Raw genomic sequence first — 19788 nt, 5'->3', positions numbered from 1 at the left:
GTACAGGGGTGTACATACACAGGGGTACGACACGTACACGGGTGTACATACACGGGGGTACGACACGTACAGGGGTGTACATACACGGGGGTACGACACGTACACGGGTGTACATACACGGGGGTACGACACGTACACGGGTGTACATACACGGGGGTACGACACGTACAGGGGTGTACATACACGGGGGGTACGACACGTACACGGGTGTACATACACGGGGAGTACCACACGTACACGGGTGTACATACACGGGGGGTGTACATACACGGGGGTGTACATACACGGGGGTACGACTCGAACGTATGGGGGCTGGGGGGAGTGTTCGGCACGTATGCGGGCACATGTCTCCATGGTTGCTATGGGAGTTCGGTGCGGACGGTGTTTTTTCCATGCGGTTGTAACATCGGACGCACGGGATGGATCGTGATTCCGCGGTCGGACTTCACATTTCACATTTGTACGGTAAATCGTCCGTGGACGTTTCGGACACTTTCCGACCCGAGGACGTGTGGGGAATACTTCCCAATGCGATTCGTATGGACTTTTTGCCATGCGATTCGTAATTGGCAGTTTGTACGGCACTTGTACGATTCATACGGTAAAAAGACCGGATACGAGTCGTACGGGCTGTTTTTTTTACCGGATCGTAATCGGCACCTATATCTAAGACTGCTGGTTTAGACAAGAATTTATATATATGTGAAAACTGTTGGGTAATTTTACGGCATAATTTGGATGTAGAAAAAGGTTTAGTAAATGGAGCAATGGGAAAAATTCTTGATTTTGGTAATTATCCAAATAGAGATGGAATTGAACTCTTGAAAATTAAATTTGATCAGATTGAATAGGTAAAACAGATTGGATGTTTTGCTGCTCGTTTTTTGCTTGTTAAAGACTTGCATGTTCGTAGAAAAGAGTTTCCTCTTTCTTTAGCGTATGCGGTGACCATTCATAAATCTCAAGGTTTAAGTGTAGACAGTGTTCTGGTAAACATTGGAAGTACAGTGTTTAAAGAGGGCATGGCATATGTTGCATTGTCTCAAGTAAGAACATTATCTGGATTGTATTTGATTGATTTTGAGGAAAGAAAGATTAGTGCAGATGCAAATTGTGTAAGAGAGTATAACCGGTTAAGAAGACTTCATGCTCCCAAATTAGGTGAATATCCCATATATGAAAAGCGTGTATTATTTCCAAAACGAATATATGAGAAACACTCTAGTGAGGTTGGAAAGAAGAAAAAAATTCTAGAGAATTTTGAGGCTGCAAAGAAAATGAAAATGGACACTGTTGATGATATTGTAGGATACCAGTTAGAAAATAGATCAGGTATCAACTGCTATGCTAATGTAATTGTGAACCTCATGTTTTTTCTCGAAAATCTTCATCATCAAATTATGAAGAATTGAGAAATAAGATTTTGTTCTTTGTTGCATTATATTATATTTTTGAAAAATTGACAACCGATAAAAGTAAAATTCAAACTGCTTCTGGCATTTCTCATCCTTTAGATATATGCTCTGGTTCTTCACAATTTACACTTAATGTACAACAAGATGCTCAAGAATTTCTTATGTTTATGCTTGCAGTATTGGAAGGTGAAGGAATACAAATTGAAAATCTGTTTGGACTTCATTACAGATGGGATCATAAATGTGAAGACTGTTCATTTTCTTCTACCACTGAAATAAACACTGAACGATTCATATATTTGACAATGCCAAATTGTAAAACAGTGTCTTTTAACAAATTAGTAAAATTAGCTAATCAAGATATGGAATGTGCTCATTGCAAAACTGAAATGTTGTCAACATTATTTAAAGAAAGATTTGGACAATATGCAATTATAATGCTACAACATTGTAGAGCAGATGGAAAAAAATTGGAAACCAAAATTAAAAGATTTGTGGCAAGTCAACTGTCACTTTCAGGAAGAACGTTTACAGCAGTGGCTATTACTTTCCATGATGGACCTTCTACAACATCTGGACTCTATACTGTGTATTTAAAGTGCAATAAAGGATGGACACATTGTAATGATGCCCATTTGGAATTCAAATGTCAGTTACCTAATGAATTACTGACTTCATATCTGATATTTTTGGTACCAAAGTTTTGAGAACATCATTCGGCCTATTGGGAAGATGTAAACAACAATTAATACGTTTATTTTAGATATTTTCAATGCAAATGATTTCGGAAACATCATTCGACCTATTGGGAAGATGTCAACATTTACTGTTTGAATTATCGTTTCTGTTCTTTGATATTGTATTTAGAAAATTGTGTTTGAAAGAAGCAGTTCATATATTTGATCTTTGTAGTATATGCAATGTTAATGAGAGTGTTTATTTTTGAAAATGTAAACAGATATGTGAGTTTGTTGTAAATATTTTGAACACAGATTTATTTCTTTTACAATCTTATTAATTGTATTTTTTTGCCCGCTGTTACATGATGATCAACATTGAAATCACTGTGTATGGTGAAATTCAGTAGTATCTGATAAAAGCAAAAAAGAGAATCTGAATATGTTCTGTAATTGTAAAAATATGTTGCGTTCTTAAAACTATAATATTATTTGGAAAACAGTATTTTTTCTTCTCTTTTACAGAAAGTAATTCTAAAGTTTGAAAATATTTTAATTTTAGATTACAATAAAAGAACTGCAAAATTGTTTCAATAAGTTTCATATCTACTTCAATAAAGAAAGTAAGATAAAGTAATGTAATAAGCATAATGTTATGAATTAATATTTACAGTCACTTTTATTGCAGTCATTCATTTTTTTAAACTGAATTATCTCACTTATCAACTCAGTTTACTAGAAACCATGCACTTCTTCAATCACTTAAATAATAATAAAATATAACAAAATAACTCTGTACTTACAACATCACCTATAGATTACCAATATACAGCTCTATTCACTGTGGCAGTACCCATACAGCTCTGTACTCACCCACACATTACTTCTAGAATGTTGCAATAGCCCAAGTTTTACCTATGCAGTCATTTAATCATCCAGACATTTCTCCTCCACTTATACAATCACCTGAGGAGTAACCATGTATTCATGCAATCATCCAAGCAATACTCCTGCACTTAAAAAAATCACCCTAGCACTACCCATGTACTCCTCCAATCACCCAGGCACTACTCATCCACTTATGCAATAACTCAGGCACTACCCATGTACTGTTCCAGTCACTCGTGCAGTACCCCATGCAGTTCTCTAATCATCTGGACACTAATTTACTCTTTCCATTACCCAGGCACTACCCATGCACTCCTCTAATCCCCCAACCACTAGCTATGCACTTATCCAATCAGTCAGAGAATACCCATGAACTTATAAACTCGCCATGCACTAACCTTCAAGTCCTCTAATAATCCAGGCAGTACCCATGTACTCATGCAATGACACAGGCACTAACTAAGCATTCAAGCAATCATCCAGTCATTGTCTATAAACGCATGTAATTGCCCAGGCATTAACCATGCACTTATACAATCAACCAAGCAATACCCATGCACTTACAAAAATCATCCAGGCACTACACATATACTCTTGTTTTCACCCAGGTACTATACATGCACTTGTGCAATAACCCAGGTACTACCCATGCACTGCTACAATCACCTGTATATTATCCATGCAGGCATCTAATCACCTAGATACAACTCATTCACTTCTTCAATTACCCAGGCACTACCCATGCACTCCAGCAATCACCCAGTGACTACCCATGCACTCCTCCTATCACCCAGCCAGTACCATGTACTTACCAATCACTCCGCCAATACCCAAGCACTTATAAAATCACCATGCAGTATCCCTGCACTCTTCCAATCATGCAGACACTAACCATGCACTCTTGCAATCATCCATGCATTACCTATAAACTCATGTAATTACCCAGGCATTACCTCTACACATACAAAATCACCCAAGGAATAACCGTGCACTTACAAAATTACCCAGGCAGAACCCATGTACTCCTGCAATCACCCAGGCAGTAGTCATCCACTATTGCAATAACTCAGGCATTAACCATCCACTGCTCCAATCATCTATCAACTACCCATGCAGTTCTCTAATCATCTGGACATTACTCATTTACTCCTTTGATTACCCAGGCACTACACATGCACTCCTCTAATTCCCCAACCACTAGCCATGCACTTATCCAATCACTCTGCGAATAACCATGCACTTATAAAATCACCTTGCACTATCCTTGCAGTTCTCTAATCATCCAGGCAGTACCCATGCACTTATGCAATGACCCAGGCACTAACCATGTTTTCAAGCAATTATCCAGACATTACCTATAAACTCATGTAATTACCCAGACATTTATCATGCACTTACAAAATCAACCAAGCAATACCCATGCACTTATAAAATCATCCAGGCGCTAGACATGTACTCCTGCTATCACCCAGGCACTACTCATGCACTTATGCAATTACCCAGGTACTACCCATGCACTGATACAATCACCTGTACACTACCCATGCAGTCCTCTAATCACCTAGATACTACACATTCACTTCTTCAATTAAACAGGCACTACCTATGCACTCCAGCAATCACCCAGTCACTATCCATTCACTCCTCCAATCACCCAGCCAGTACCATGTACTTACCCAATCACTCTGCCAATACCCAAGCACTGATGAAATCACCATGCGGTATCCCTGCACTCCTCCAATCACCCAGACACTAACCATGCCCTCTTTCACTTATCCAATTACTCTGCGAATACCCATGCACTATCCTTGCAGTCCTCTAATCATCCAGCAGTACCCATGTATTATGCAATGACCCAGTGTCAGGATCCCTAATGTGAGTTCCAAAGCGAAGCGCAAGGAATTGAGTTCTATGGGCGCTTCAGTCTTGAATGGGTTTTAATGGTCGAGTTTGTGGCATGCCCGCATTTCCAAGATGGCCGCGCAGACGCTGGGGTCGGCGGTCTAGTTGCTGGCAGATCTAGAGGAAGACGATGTGACGCGCGCGCCTGAGGTAGTGCGCACTTCACCAAGATTTTTACTCAGAGAAGACGTGTTCGAGAGAGTTCCCAGTTCTGAAGAGAATACCTTGTCAAAGAAGTTTTCCAGAGTGACGCAAGAGAGTTGTGTCGATGCTTACCGAACAGAACAGAAAAAGCCGCAGAGTCCGTAGAGGCAACTTACTGAGAGTAGAGTTTGGAGTTTCCCTCGTCGCTCCAGGAAACAAGATACGACTTCTGCAGCACCTGAAGAGAAGACAGAAGAAAGCTAAGTGAATTATTGATAGATTATCTAAGGTCACATTAAAATGATAAGTAGTGTTGGGTTACGCAATAAGTAAAGACTTACCAGGAACACCAGAGATAAGCATACCGAGTCCTGAAAAGAAAAGAAGTATATTGTAGTATATTGTAGTATTTTCAGAAGAGGTTACTAAGGGAGAAAATATAAAAGACAATAAGAACAGTCAACTAAGAAAGTAAGGAGTAAGACTTACCTGAGCCATAACAATTCGCAGAAACCATAGGAGAGGAAGCAACTGGAGAAGTTAAGGCACAAAAGAATCATCTAGAAGACAACAGTTATTAGTATAGCTAGAAGCAAGAAAAGAAAGAAGAGAAACCACGAGAAGAAAGATTGATGGTAGGTCAAAAGAGAAAGTTAAAAGATATTAAGACTACAAGATAAATAGGTATAATAAACGAATATATGTTTTACAGATAATTAGAGACATCAATAACAAGAAGGAAGAAAAAGGCAGAGTTGAACAAGAAGAGAGGCACAGAGTTCAGGATACTGGGTAGGTAGGAAACACCATTAGAGAAGAGAGGAAAAGAGACAAAATAGAGTAGAGGAGGAATAATAATAATATAATGTTGTGTGCTTAGTTACCTCAGGAATCTTCAGTAGCAGAGAGATAGCTGAAGAAGAATTCCAGATACGAAAACCAGAAGGTCCAGAACCAGTCTCTTCTCTCGTTTGTTATTTTATCCAATTTCCCCCTTCCCCCTTGCTGATCAGTTAGAGCCAAAGACATTCCTTGGGGCTGAGTGATTAGTAGTGGGAGTCGGGAAGCTAGCAGCTTCTGTTCCTGTGCAAGACAACGGCAACCAGCGGGAAGCTGAAGGTGAGCCTTGACAGAGTGAAGTGCCCACGTATTAATCTTGCACCCGAACAGAAAAGAAATGGTTGAGGGAATACATTTACAGACCTTAGGGTCAGTCCTAGAGGCGATACAAAAGGAATTGGTAGGAGTTAAGGAAGAGAATCAAAGTCTAAGGCAGGAGGTCATGAATTCTAGGAAAGAGACGGCAGAATTAGCACAGAGGATAAGACAACCGTATTCAACTGGAAGGGAGGGTCCCACCACTTCAATGGGAGAGACAAATAAGCTAACAACGCAAGTAATACATTCCTTGTCGCCAGTAATACCGTTGGCAGCGCCAGAGAGATTTAGTGGGAACCCACAAAAAGCGCAGGTGTTTATTACACAATGTTCACTACATTTCTTGTGTCGCCCTTCTATCTTTTCTGATGCGCAGTCGAAAGTAGCCTTCATTTTGTCATATTTAAGTGGAGATGCAGCAGCATGGTCGATGCCGATAGTCTCACGAGATGATCCATTATTGCAGAATTTTGATGGTTCAAGAAAGAATTTTTGAGAATCTTTGACCGAAGACGGATCTCTCAAGCAGTAGATAACGAGCTCTTGGAATTGAAGCAGGGAAATAGAGACTTAGTGGCTTATCTAGCTCAATTCAACAAACTTGTAATGGAGACTGATTGGCCGGAGAACAAGAGGACAGCAATATTTTATCGAGGGCTGCGAGATGAATTAAAAGATGGCTTGGCTCAAATACCGAATCGTCCAACTGAAATTTCCGCCCTGATAGACCTAGTGCTAGAACTGGATTTCCGGCAGGGAGAGAGAAGAGGAGAGAGAAGACGAGAGTACAGAAGTACGGTTCCGCGATTCGACCGAGCTAAGGCTGAAACAGGAAGAAGTACAGAAGGAACCTCAGGATCGGAACCTATGCAAATAGGAACGATTCGAGGACCGCTCACAAAGGAGGAGAAGGAGAAGAGACAAGCCAACAACTTATGCATGTATTGTGGATCTAGTGGACATTTTGTGCGAAATTGTCCAAAAAAGCCAAAGGGTTCATTTAAGCCGAAGGAAAACTCGCAGCACCACCTGTAGAAGGAGTTGTGCAGGTGGATGCGAATCAGAAATCAACTCCTCAGGAACATCGGCTGGCGAATACATTACAGTCGTCTTTGCCTCATTTGATTTTATCTTTGACAATCCATTTTCGTGAAAAAATAATGAAAGGAGTGACTGTGATGGTGGACTCAGGAGCCACGGGTAATTTCTGCGATCAGAAATTCGCGACTAAGATTGGGCTGCAAGCAATTGCCAAGGCTAAAAGTGAACCAGTTCGAGCAATCGATGGTACCAATCTATCCTCAGGGCCAATCACGAGTCACACAGAGTTGATAGAGCTGATTCAAGAAGATGGGCATGGAGAAGCTATGCACTTTAACTTAATTGATGCCCCCCAATTTCAACTTATATTGGGGCTTCCTTGGCTCATAGAGCACAATCCTTCAATCAATTGGAGCAACAGAACAATTGAAATGAACTCGGCATATTGTAGAGAGAACTGTTTTGGGGCCTACGAGGCAACGAGTAAACAGAACCCGGCTCATGCCTTATGTTCAGCGGAAGTCTCTGTGTGCGTAATAAATACTCAAAACATTCCACAAGAATATAAAGATTTCGAGGACGTTTTCAACGAACAGGAAGCAGAGCAACTGCCGCCTCATCGTTTTTACAACTGCAAAATAGACTTGGAGCCAGGGGCAAATTTGCCTTGCAGTCGAGTGTACGCCTTGACGGAACAAGAGAATCATCACCTAAAGGAGTATATCGACAAGTATCTGGCCAATGGATTTATACGTCCTTCCCAATCGCCGGTGTCCTCGCCACTATTTTGTGTGCCTAAGAAGGAGCAGGGCGAGTTGAGAACGTGCATTGATTATAGAACCATAAATCGAATAACAAAGAAGAACAGGTATCCTCTTCCCCTTATCTCCGTCTTGTTGGACCAGATCAAAGGAGCACAGATGTTCACGAAGTTGGATTTAAGGGGAGCTTATCACCTTATTCGAGTTAGAGAGGGAGACGAGTGGAAGACGGCCTTCAGAACACGCTTGGGGCTATTTGAATACCAGGTGATGCCCTATGGGTTGTGTAATGCGCCTGCAGCGTTCCAACACTTCATAAATGATGTGCTCAGTGAATTCATTGATCAATGTGTAATTGTGTATATTGACGATATACTAATCTACTCAACGAATACGCAGGAGCATCAAACACAGGTTCGAGGAGTTTTGCAGAAACTGCGAGAGAACAAACTATTTGTCAAGTTGGAGAAATGTGCTTTTGGAGTTCCACAGGTAGAGTTCTTGGGCTTTGTAATCTCGCCAGCAGGCATTCATATGGACAAACGAAAGATTCAGGCCGTACAAGAATGGAAGTCGCCCACTTGTGTGAAAGAAGTCCAAGCGTTTATTGGGTTCGCAAATTTCTATCGGAGATTTATTGGAGAATTTTCCCGACGAATACTACCTTTGACACGACTACTGAAGAAGGGAACACGATTCGAATGGTCGGAGGAAGCAGAGCAAGCCTTTAAAGATTTGAAGATAGAGTTCACCACTGCGCCAATCCTCCTTCATGCCGATCCGATGGAGCCCTTTTATGTCGAGACAGATGCTTCGGACCTTGCGATTGGTGGTGTTCTATCTCAAAGGAATAAGGAAACGGGCCAGTTACACCCGGTGGCTTATCGGTCCAGGAAGTTGACACCAGCAGAAAATAATTATACGATTACGGAAAAAGAGTTGCTGGCGATAAAAGACGCCTTCAAGGAGTGGAGACATTATCTAATGGGGGCCCACCATGTGGTAACAGTCTACACGGACGATCGAAACTTAAAATTCCTGAAGTCAGCCAGAAACTTGACACCTCGCCAACTCCGTTGGTCTCTGTACTTTGCCGATTACGATTTTGTGATAACCTATCGGCCGGGGGCACAGAATGGAAAGGCGGATGCTTTGTCTAGGTTGGGAACCGGAGAAGAAAGAAGTCCACTAAGCGCTCAAGTGATCATACCTGAAACCAAAACTATAGGCGCCACTGATATATTGAACTTTAAGGAAAAGGTAATCCAAGCTCTAACCCCAGAAGAAATGCAGAGATGAGCGCAACTAGAACCTGGAAGAGAAGTTCGCGATGAATTACCATTTAAAGAAGGTGCATTGTATTTGCCGACTACAGCATTGCAGAAGCAAGCCTTGCAGGAATGCCATGATCATCTGTTGGCTGGTCACAAGGGAGAGTTCAAGACAGCCGATCTAATTAAAAGAAAATATTGGTGGCCACAGATGAGTAAAGACATAGAACAATATGTAAAGACTTGTGAGATATGCGCTCAGGGAAAATCAGAAACACGCTCCACAAGGGGTGTAGCAACCCCTTCCCATTCCTCCTCATCCTTGGCATACAATCACCCTAGACTTAATTACAGACTTACCATCCTGTCAAGGGACAAATACAATACTAGTAATAGTAGATGCATACACGAAAATGACACACTTCTTGGCCTTAAAGGGAATCCCTACAGCAAAACAGTTAGCAAGACATTTTAGTACACAGATTGTCAGATTACATGGAATACCCAAGATCGAAATATCAGACCGGGGAACCCAATTTGTTTCACATTTCTGGAAGGCTTTTATGAAAGGGTTAGGAGTAGAAACTCGTTTTTCCACCAGTTTCCATCCGGAGACGGATGGACAAACGGAAAGGGTGAACCCGGAATTGGAACAATATTTACGATTGTTCTTGCTGAAACAGGAGGGAGAATGGCCGGACTACTTGTGGACAGCAGAATTTGCTCATAATAACGCGAAGAATGTGTCCACTGGATATTCCCCGTTCTACTTAAACTATGGTAGACATCCAAATTCCGCAGTACAAGATGTGGAGCTCACAGTCCCAGCAGCCAAGGATTTGGTAGCTCATTTAAAGTCAGTGCATGAAGAAGCATCAAAGAACCTAGTGCAGGCTAAGGAAAAGTATAAGAAATACGCAGATAAGAAAAGAAAGAAACCCCCTCCACTAGGAATTGGAGATAAGGTCTGGTTGTATACAAAAAATTTAAGGTTAAAAGGGAACCGAAAATTTCAGCCACGATTTATCGGCCCTTACCCAATTTCAGAGCAGATTGGTCCAGTGACCTATAAATTGACCTTACCCTCCCAATTCAAAATTCCCCCAGTGTTTCACGTTTCCCTTTTGAAGAAGGCAGTTTCTGATTTGAGAAAAGAACCAATTCCAAAACCAATTGAGCTAGATACAGGAGTAGAATTTGAGGTGAAAGAAATTTTGGACTCAAAATTAGTCAGAGGTAAACTGTACTATTTGGTAGATTGGAAAGGCTACGGTCCAGAGGAGCGGTCTTGGGAATCATATTCAGATGTTCATGCTCCTAGGCTAATAAGACTTTTTTATCAGCGCAATCCAACCAAGCCCAGAGTGGAAGGACCATCCTTGGTGGGGGGTACTGTCAGGATCCCTAATGTGAGTTCCAAAGCGAAGCGCAAGGAATTGAGTTCTATGGGCGCTTCAGTCTTGAATGGGTTTCAATGGTCGAGTTTGTGGCATGCCCGCATTTCCAAGATGGCCGCACAGACGCTGGGGTTGGCGGTCTAGTTGCTGGCAGATCTAGAGGGAGACGATGTGACGCGCGCGCGCCTGAGGTAGTGTGCACTTCACCAAGATTTTTCCTCAGAGAAGACGTGTTCGAGAGAGTTCCCAGTACTGAAGAGAATACCCTGTCAAAGAAGTTTTCCAGAGTGACGCAAGAGAGTTGTGTCGATACTTACCGAACAGAACAGAAAAAGCCGCAGAGTCCGTAGAGGCAACTTACTGAGAGTAGAGTTTGGAGTTTCTCTCGTCGCTCCAGGAAACAAGATACGAGTTCTGCAGCCCCTGAAGAGAAGACAGAAGAAAGCTAAGTGAATTATTGATAGATTATCTAAGGTCACATTAAAATGATAAGTAGTGTTGGGTTACGCAATAAGTAAAGACTTACCAGGAACACCAGAGATAAGCATACCGAGTCCTGAAAAGAAAAGAAGAATATTGTAGTATATTGTAGTATTTACTGAAGAGGTTACTAAGGGAGAAAATATAAAAGACAATAAGAACAGTCAACTAAGAAAGTAAGGAGTAAGACTTACCTGAGCCATAACAATTCGCAGAAACCATAGTAGAGGAAGCAACTGGAGAAGTTAAGGCACAAAAGAATCATCTAGAAGACAACAGTTATTAGTATAGCTAGAAGCAAGAAAAGATGGAAGAGAAACCACGAGAAGAAAGATTGATGGTAGGTCAAAAGAGAAAGTTAAAAGATATTAAGACTACAAGATAAATAGGTATAATAAACGAATGTATGTTTTACAGATAGTTAGAGACATCAATAACAAGAAGGAAGAAAAAGGCAGAGTTGAACAAGAAGAGAGGCACAGAGTTCAGGATACTGGGGAGGTAGGAAACACCATTAGAGAAGAGAGGAAAAGAGACAGAATAGAGTAGAGGAGGAATAATAATAATATAATGTTGTGTGCTTAGTTACCTCAGGAATCTTCAGTAGCAGAGAGATAGCTGAAGAAGAATTCCAGATAGGAAAACCAGAAGGTCCAGAACCAGTCTCTTCTCTCGTTTGTTATTTTATCCAATTTCCCCCTTCCCCCTTGCTGATCAGTTAGAGCCAAAGACATTCCTTGGGGCTGAGTGATTAGTAGTGGGAGTCGGGAAGCTAGCAGCTTCTGTTCATGTGCAAGACAACGGCAACCAGCGGGAAGCTCAAGGTGAGCCTTAACACCCAGGCACTAACCATGAACTCAAACAATCATCCAGACACCACCTATAAACTCATGTAATTACCCAGGCATTAACCATGCACTTGTAAAATCAATCAAACAATACCCATGCACTTACAAAATCATCCAGGCACTAGACATGTACTCCTGCTATCACCCAGGCACTACTCATGCACTTATGCAATATCCCAGGTACTACCCATACACTGCTACAATCACCTGTACACTACCCATGCAATCCTCTAATCACCTAGATACTACTTATTCACTTCTTCAATTACCCAGTCACTATCCATGCACTCCTCCAATCACAGAGCCAGTACTATGTACTTACCCAATCACTCCGCCAATACCCAAGCACTTACCATGCGGTATGCCTGCACTCCTCCAGACACTAAGCATGCACTCTTGAAATCACCCTAGCACTACCCATACACTCTTGCAATAATCCAGCCAGTACCAATGCACTGCTCAAATCACTCATGCAGTAGCCATGCACTCTTCCAATCACTCAGGCACTACCATTGCAGTTATACAATTAGTCAGTCATTACACATGCATTCTTTCAATTAGTGACACACTGCCCTTGCACTAATGCAATCACTCAGGCATTAGACATGCGGTCATATAATCATCCAAACATTATATCTACATTCATACAATCAACCAGACATTTGTTTTGCACTCTTACAATCACCCTGGCATTACCCATATACTGTTTTAATCATGCATACACTAAGCATACCCATCTCCATATATTCCACTTACTACAATTCATACAACACTTGCAATTTTTTTCTTTTTTAAACCAAATAGGTAGTTCTGAAAAGAACTATTTTTTTTGCCTTTTTTTGTTTTATAATTATTTTGTATTTTTAAAACTCTTTTTTACATTTTGGTGCCGATTCCGATCCTGTAAAACCCGGGTACAAATGGTCGTACGGAGCGTTTTCTCCGTACGACTCGTACCCGGGAATTCCACCGTACAAACCAGCAAGTACAATTGGTACAGAAATACCATTTCCGTACGAATCGTAAAAAACACTGTGCGGCAAAAAAATACAAACAATTCCGATCCTGGACAGCGCGTACGCGAGTCACGCAGCGTTTTACGGACCAGCAAGTACGATTCGTACCCACAGCACTCCGCACGGCTATATTTTTACGGGAGTCAAAAAGTGCCGGAAAAGCTAAGTACGCTGCGATGCACGAGGAAAAGGAGGCCCGGTATGCGCCGTACCCCCACCCCCGTATGTACGTGCCGTACCCCCACCCCCGTATGTATGTGCCGTACCCCAAGCCCCCCGTATGGACGCGCAGGGGGTACGGCGCGTACATACGGGGGTGGGGGTACGGCGCGTACATACGGGGGGCTAGGGGTATGGCACGTACATACAGGGGTGGGTGTATGGCGCGTACATATGGGGAGGCTGGGGTACGGCACGTACATACGGGGTGGGGGTATGGCGTGTACATACCGGGGGGCTGGGGGTATGGCGTGTACATACGGGGGTGGGGGCACGGCGCGTACATACGGGGGTGGGGGTACGGCGCATACATACGTGGGTGGGGGTACGGCACGTACATATGGGGTGGGGGTATGGCGCGTACATACAGGGGGGTTGGGGGTACGGCACGTACATACGGGTGTGGGGGTACGGCCTGTACATACGGGGGCTGGGGGGTACGGTGCGGACGTACGCGGGAGGGGTGGGAGACTGGGGGGCCGTACGACTCGTACCCCGGGCACAAGTGTACCCGGGGTAGGGGCCTTGCACAGTTCGCTCTGTACCGGACGTTTTCCCTACGCTTGTGTATTAGGGACGCCGGTACTGATCGGACTTGTGCGCTCGGACTTCAGTTTTACGGCTTGGACGTAAAACTGTCCGGGGACGTCTCGTAGACTTTTCCTGAGGTCATTCGTATGTATTTTTCATGTACGAATCGTACTTCGCCGTTTGTACGGGACTTGTACGATTCGTACGTAAAAAAATACGGATACGAGTCGGACAGTAACATTTTTTAACGGATCGGAATCGGCACCTTTATGGTGTTTTTTGTGAGAGATGGAGAGAAAAAGCAGAACCAACAAGAAAAACATTGAAAAAATTATGCAATTAAAACTCATTGCATAAAGAAAAAAAAATCTAACACTTGTTCTCAATTGCAATAAGGATAGCATTAACTGATTGCTCCCCAACACACAATGATTTTCTGCACTTTAAACAGCGCTGCTCCACTCGAGCCAACTGTGGGTGAACATTAATGACAGCAGTTGTTGTAACACCAGAAGAGGTACTGGGTCCACCACTGTTGTTATCGCAGCCTCTTTTTCTTGCTGGCGTCGCAGTTGTTCTTTTGAGAGCCGTCGAGGGTGCATGGTCTGCAGGTGTTTTAGCATGGACGACGTGCCGCAAGAGTATTTTTTTTCAGACCCGCGTGATAGCACATTCTGGCAGATCGTGCACATTACCTTCCTGGAATTAACTATCTTTTCACCAGCTGGAATGCTAAAAAACTGTCCAGACATAACTCTCATACCTCTTCTTCCTAGATTCTTCCACATCTTCCTCATCCTCTAGTGCAAGCTGCTGTGGTAGTTCTCCAGCTGCCATTTTAACAACTGCAAAAATGCCACCAAAGAGATCTAAAAGAGAGCCCCAAAAGAGAACAGGTATATCTCCTTAGATGGTCCTGAAAGAATGAACAAAAATGGGTGAGGTCCTTCAAGTTCTAGAATCAAAAGCCTTTAAACCAATAAAAGTTTTTCTTTTGAAGTCATGGTGGATTCGTGCATCAGGCACGCAATCAGCGCGCACCCGACACGACTTCCGGAAAATACATTTAACGATAATATATCTTTATATCAGTTACATATACATGCGGTTTACAATTATCTTTATTCATGTATTGGTATGATATATGTAATGAAGTTATATACATAAACTTTTAAAACTTAAAGATTTGCGATGGATTCGCGCACCCGCCGTGGCCGTCAGAGCCACATACGTAACATCATGCAGGGCTGGACCAGCGCACCCATCGCTGACGAAACATGCATCCTACATGACTTAACCAATATGGTGGTGAAATACTTGGATTCGCGCAACAATTGAGATAGGTACATGATCGGTCAGCGAATAAATTTCTCTTTTTTTTTTAAACTGTATATTTCTACATTATAATATTTTTATAAGAACTTAAAAACAAAAGAAATATTTTTAGTACATTATACTTAGAAAATAGCATATAAAAAACTTAGAAATACAGTGAAAAAACGACAGGTACGTTATAGTTAGAAATGATCATTTAAAAAGCCTTTGAAATTCACTGAAAAAAACATAGGTTTCAGGGACATTATAGTGAGAAATTAGCATTTAAAAAACCTTAGAAATTCACTGAAAAACCACAGGTTTCAGGGAAGTTATAATTAGAAATGATCATTTAAAAAACCTTTGAAATTCACTGAAAAAACCATAGGTTTCAGGGACGTTATAGTTAGAAATTGTTGTTGTTATTGTTATGTGCATTTGTAGCGCGTGTGGCTACTCCAAAGAGTGTCACGGCGCAAAACCTCATGTGCCAGAGTTTAAAACAAGAATGTTTTCAGCTTTTTCTTAAAAGTCAGTGAGTCTTGGATGCTGCAGAGAGCCAACGGCAAAGCGATCCACACCAGAGCAGATTTCCGGACAAGGGAGCATACGCAAAGCCTTTGACAAAAGAATCGGCGGATCTGAGCCAGTAATTGGGAAGAGGAACGCAGCTGTCTCATTGGGACCTTAAAAAGAGAATCTCTTTTGTAGGTAACTGGGCCCCCGGTCATACAGGGCATTATGGGCAATCGACAAGATTTTAAATTTAATCTGCACCTCCATAGGCAACCAGTGCACGGAGCGCAGATGGAGGCGCACACTACTCCTTCTGGGAAGATCCAACAGGAAGTGGGTCGCTGAATTCTGCACTACCTGGAGCTTATTCAACAAATAGCCAGGGGTCCCAACATACAGCGCGTTAGCATAGTCTAGGCAAGAGAGGATTAAAGCCCGAAACACAGTTTCCCTTGCAGCCTTTGGGAGAAGAGGAAGAAACGTCCTCAGCATTTTTAAAATGCCAAAGCAGGAACCCGCTAGCTTCTTAATCTGGTTGGCAAAGGTAAGGTTTTCCTCAAACCATACACCCAGATTTTTTGCGGCGATGCCCAACAACCAAGGCAAGGGAAACCCTGCGGGCCATAATAACTCTCTGAAATTAGGCGGAAATTTGCCATACAGAAGTATTTTGGATTTCTCCTCATTACACTTCAGTTGGGCCTGAGCTAGCCAGTGAAATACCGAGTGTAGGCAGTGTTGGGCGGAGGAGACCTCAGCATTGTCACCATCCCAGGTACACAGAAGCTGAGTGTCATCCGCATAGGCGATCACCTTAGCCCCAAGCTCCTCCGCTAGATGTATCAGTGGGGTGACATAGATGTTAAAGAGAAGGGGGCTAAGCGACGGGCCCTGCGGGACACCCGTGTCTACTGGCTGAGGTGCAGAGGCGCAAGTTGGAAGCCAAACCTGCTGCGACCAGTCAGCCAGGAAGGAGATAAGCCAACCTAAGGCTCAACCAGCAATGCCGATCTCTGAGAGGCGAGCAAGAAGTAGGGAGTGAGGCACCGTATCGAATGCCGCCGAGAGGTCCAGCATGATCAAAGCTGCCCTTCCGCCGGCATCCAGACACTCCCGGATTGCCTCCGAAACCTCCACCAATGCAGACTCTGTGCTGTAAGAGGCTCGAAAGCCAGACTGCGCTGCACTTAATTAGCATTTAAAAAACCTTAGAAATCCACTGAAAAAAACCATAGGGTTCAGGGACGATATAGGTAGAAAATAGCATATAAAAAACCCATAGAAATTCGCTGATAAAACCATAGGTTTCAGGGACGTTATAGTTAGAAATGCTCATTTAAAAAACCTTTGAAATTCACTGAAAAAATATAGGTTTCAGGGATGTTATAGTTAGAAATTAGTATTTAAAAAACCTTGGAAATTCACAGAATAAACTACAGGTTTCAGGGACGTTATAGTTAGTTGGACATTTCACTCGTACAAAACCAGAGAAATTAGTCCGTTATAGTTAGTTGAGCTAACTATAACTCGCACCCCCGCAATGCACTGCTGATGATGTCACATATTACATCATTCATGACATGGTCAGTGACATCACTGATGACATCTCAAATGACATCACTGATGACATCACTGATGACATCAGCCACATGATAATCTGATGCACCGCCTCACACCCTAATATAACATTTGATATACCCACTCTAAAATACAGACTACCATTTTCGGAACCAGAGACATACTAATATCAGTTACTACATACCCACTCACTCATTCATAGGGCTACATACACATCTACTCATTCACACATACAGTCACTCATACATGCAGTCACTCATCAAGACACCACTATCATATGCACTCAAACACCTATACAGACACTCACATGCAGCCACTCATCCATACAGTTACTCACACACCTAGTCAGTCATGAAAAGAATCAATCACAGTCCCATTTACTCACATATATAGTTATACACACACCACCTCACATATTCATACAGATACTAACACATACTTACTCTCTAATACAATCATTGATACAAGCTCACACTCATCCATACACCCACTCTCACAATCACTCACTCTCACATATAGTCATTTATATACTCCAACACTCACATATACTGCCTTTCACATATGTAGTTGCTCACACATGTAACACTGAGACATCTATTCACTCTCCAACAAACCCATACACACACTCACCCACCCACACAGCCCTTCACACATGCAGTTTTGAACCCATACACCCATTGAATCACCCACTCACACATCTATGCATAGAGTCACACCCCCCCACCCACCCACACAGACACTCAGGCACCCATACAGATACTCAGACAACCAATCAATAACCCATATGGACACTCATGTAGCTACTCAACATATTTAAACTTTACAGAAACACACATCAGTGATATCATCAGTGATGTCACTGACCATGCCACGAATGATGTAATATGTGGCGTCATCAGCATTGTATTGTGGGGGCACGAGTTATAGTTAGCTGAGCTAACTATAACAGCTGAATCTCTCTGGTTTTGTACGGGTGAAACGTCCAACTAACTATAACGTCCCTGAAACCTGTGTTTTTTCAGTGAACATTTTTTATATATATATATATATATATATATATATATATATATATGCATCCCGGACTCAGCCGACGACTCAACGGAGGTCGGAGGACGCCGACGAGAAGAAGGAGTGAATCCGGAAGGGTAAGCGGCATTAGCGACACCTCACGAAGGGCTCACAAGCGGGTGATTGACATTCGTGTTTGAAACATCATCAGCGCTGAGTGCAATTCAGTCACTAGAACAAACAAGCGCAGGAGTGCAGATACTTTTTTGCCACACACAGCAACACTAACATTATAAAATGGCTACATCAGCAGACGCGCTGCGAGCCAGAGAAGCTACAGCAGATGCTCTATTTGCGAGTCTTCCTTGTACGGATATAACTCACAATGGAAACAAGGAGGGTTCAGATGCCGATCATGACGTTAAAACGATGTTAAAGAATTTAGAAAAACTACTAAAGACTGAACTAACTAAATGGTGGGAGAAAAAAAGCCTGGAGAAATATAGAGAAGTGGGCCGTGTCCCACGAGGTCTTAGAATATTAACTGCACCCTCATTTGAAAACCCTAATCCCTCAATGCTGAAAGAATGGGCTAATAACAATCTGGAAGCATCCATGAATATGGTATCAATCCTAATAAAGTACGCAGAGATCGATAGAAATGAGATCCTAAAGAAAATCGAATCTGTAAATACCACATTGGATGCACATGAACAGAAGGATTTCATTAAGAAATATCGTGAAGATATAAAAACAAGATTAACCAAACACGAAGAAACAATTAAAGCAAGAAAAATATGGAAATTTTCAAGGGACAAAACTGATTATGAAACCGGAAGGGTATTCACTTTCTCAAGAAAATTCGACAATGCCAAAAGACAAGCATTGACTGCTAAAAATACTACGGGTAACAATGAAACCCAAGAAAGGAACAACACACCAAGTACGGATACTAGCCCTGCAAGCAGTAATTGTGACTCTGATGACAGTGCCTCAAACAGCCATCTAACAAGACTCCCAACAGACTATACCCCTTCGGAGGAATTGGGGTTTCTCATAGACGATCGCCGCCACACACTACGCTCACACGATCCCGAGAGAACAAATGCCGGGAAAATAACATCAGGAGAAAACAAAGGAGAAAAGCCCAGAGGCAGAGGAAGAGGCAGAGGGAACAGGGGGAGAAAATGGTAATGACGGAATCAAACCAATCAGCCCCAGACAACACCGTTATAAATTTATCCAACATTGAACTAACGGTAGCAGAATTACAACTACTTTCACTGGGTCTATCTTTCTGTCCAGGCGAACGTTTTAAATACCCACAAACAAGAGTTGATGTTTTTAAATTCATAAGAAAGTTGAAACTAAAGCATTTCAAACAAACCAAGGTGTTGGAAAAAATCACCACCACTGACACTACCAACTCCATTGATGCACTTTTTCAAGTATGTGATATCCCATTGCTACGCTCCGTACACGCCCTAGCACAAGAAGAACCTAACAACCCCCAAACAACACAAGAAGACATGTTAGCTATGGGCATAAGAGACAATATAATTATCCCAACACCTTTCAGACCACCTTCATCATTTATCCCGATGATGCCCCGGGATGCGATTGA

This window comes from Triturus cristatus, chromosome 4_1 (genome assembly GCF_964204655.1).
Source record: "Triturus cristatus chromosome 4_1, aTriCri1.1, whole genome shotgun sequence".
Classification (NCBI taxonomy): domain Eukaryota; kingdom Metazoa; phylum Chordata; class Amphibia; order Caudata; family Salamandridae; genus Triturus; species Triturus cristatus.
This window is presented reverse-complemented; position numbering follows the sequence as displayed.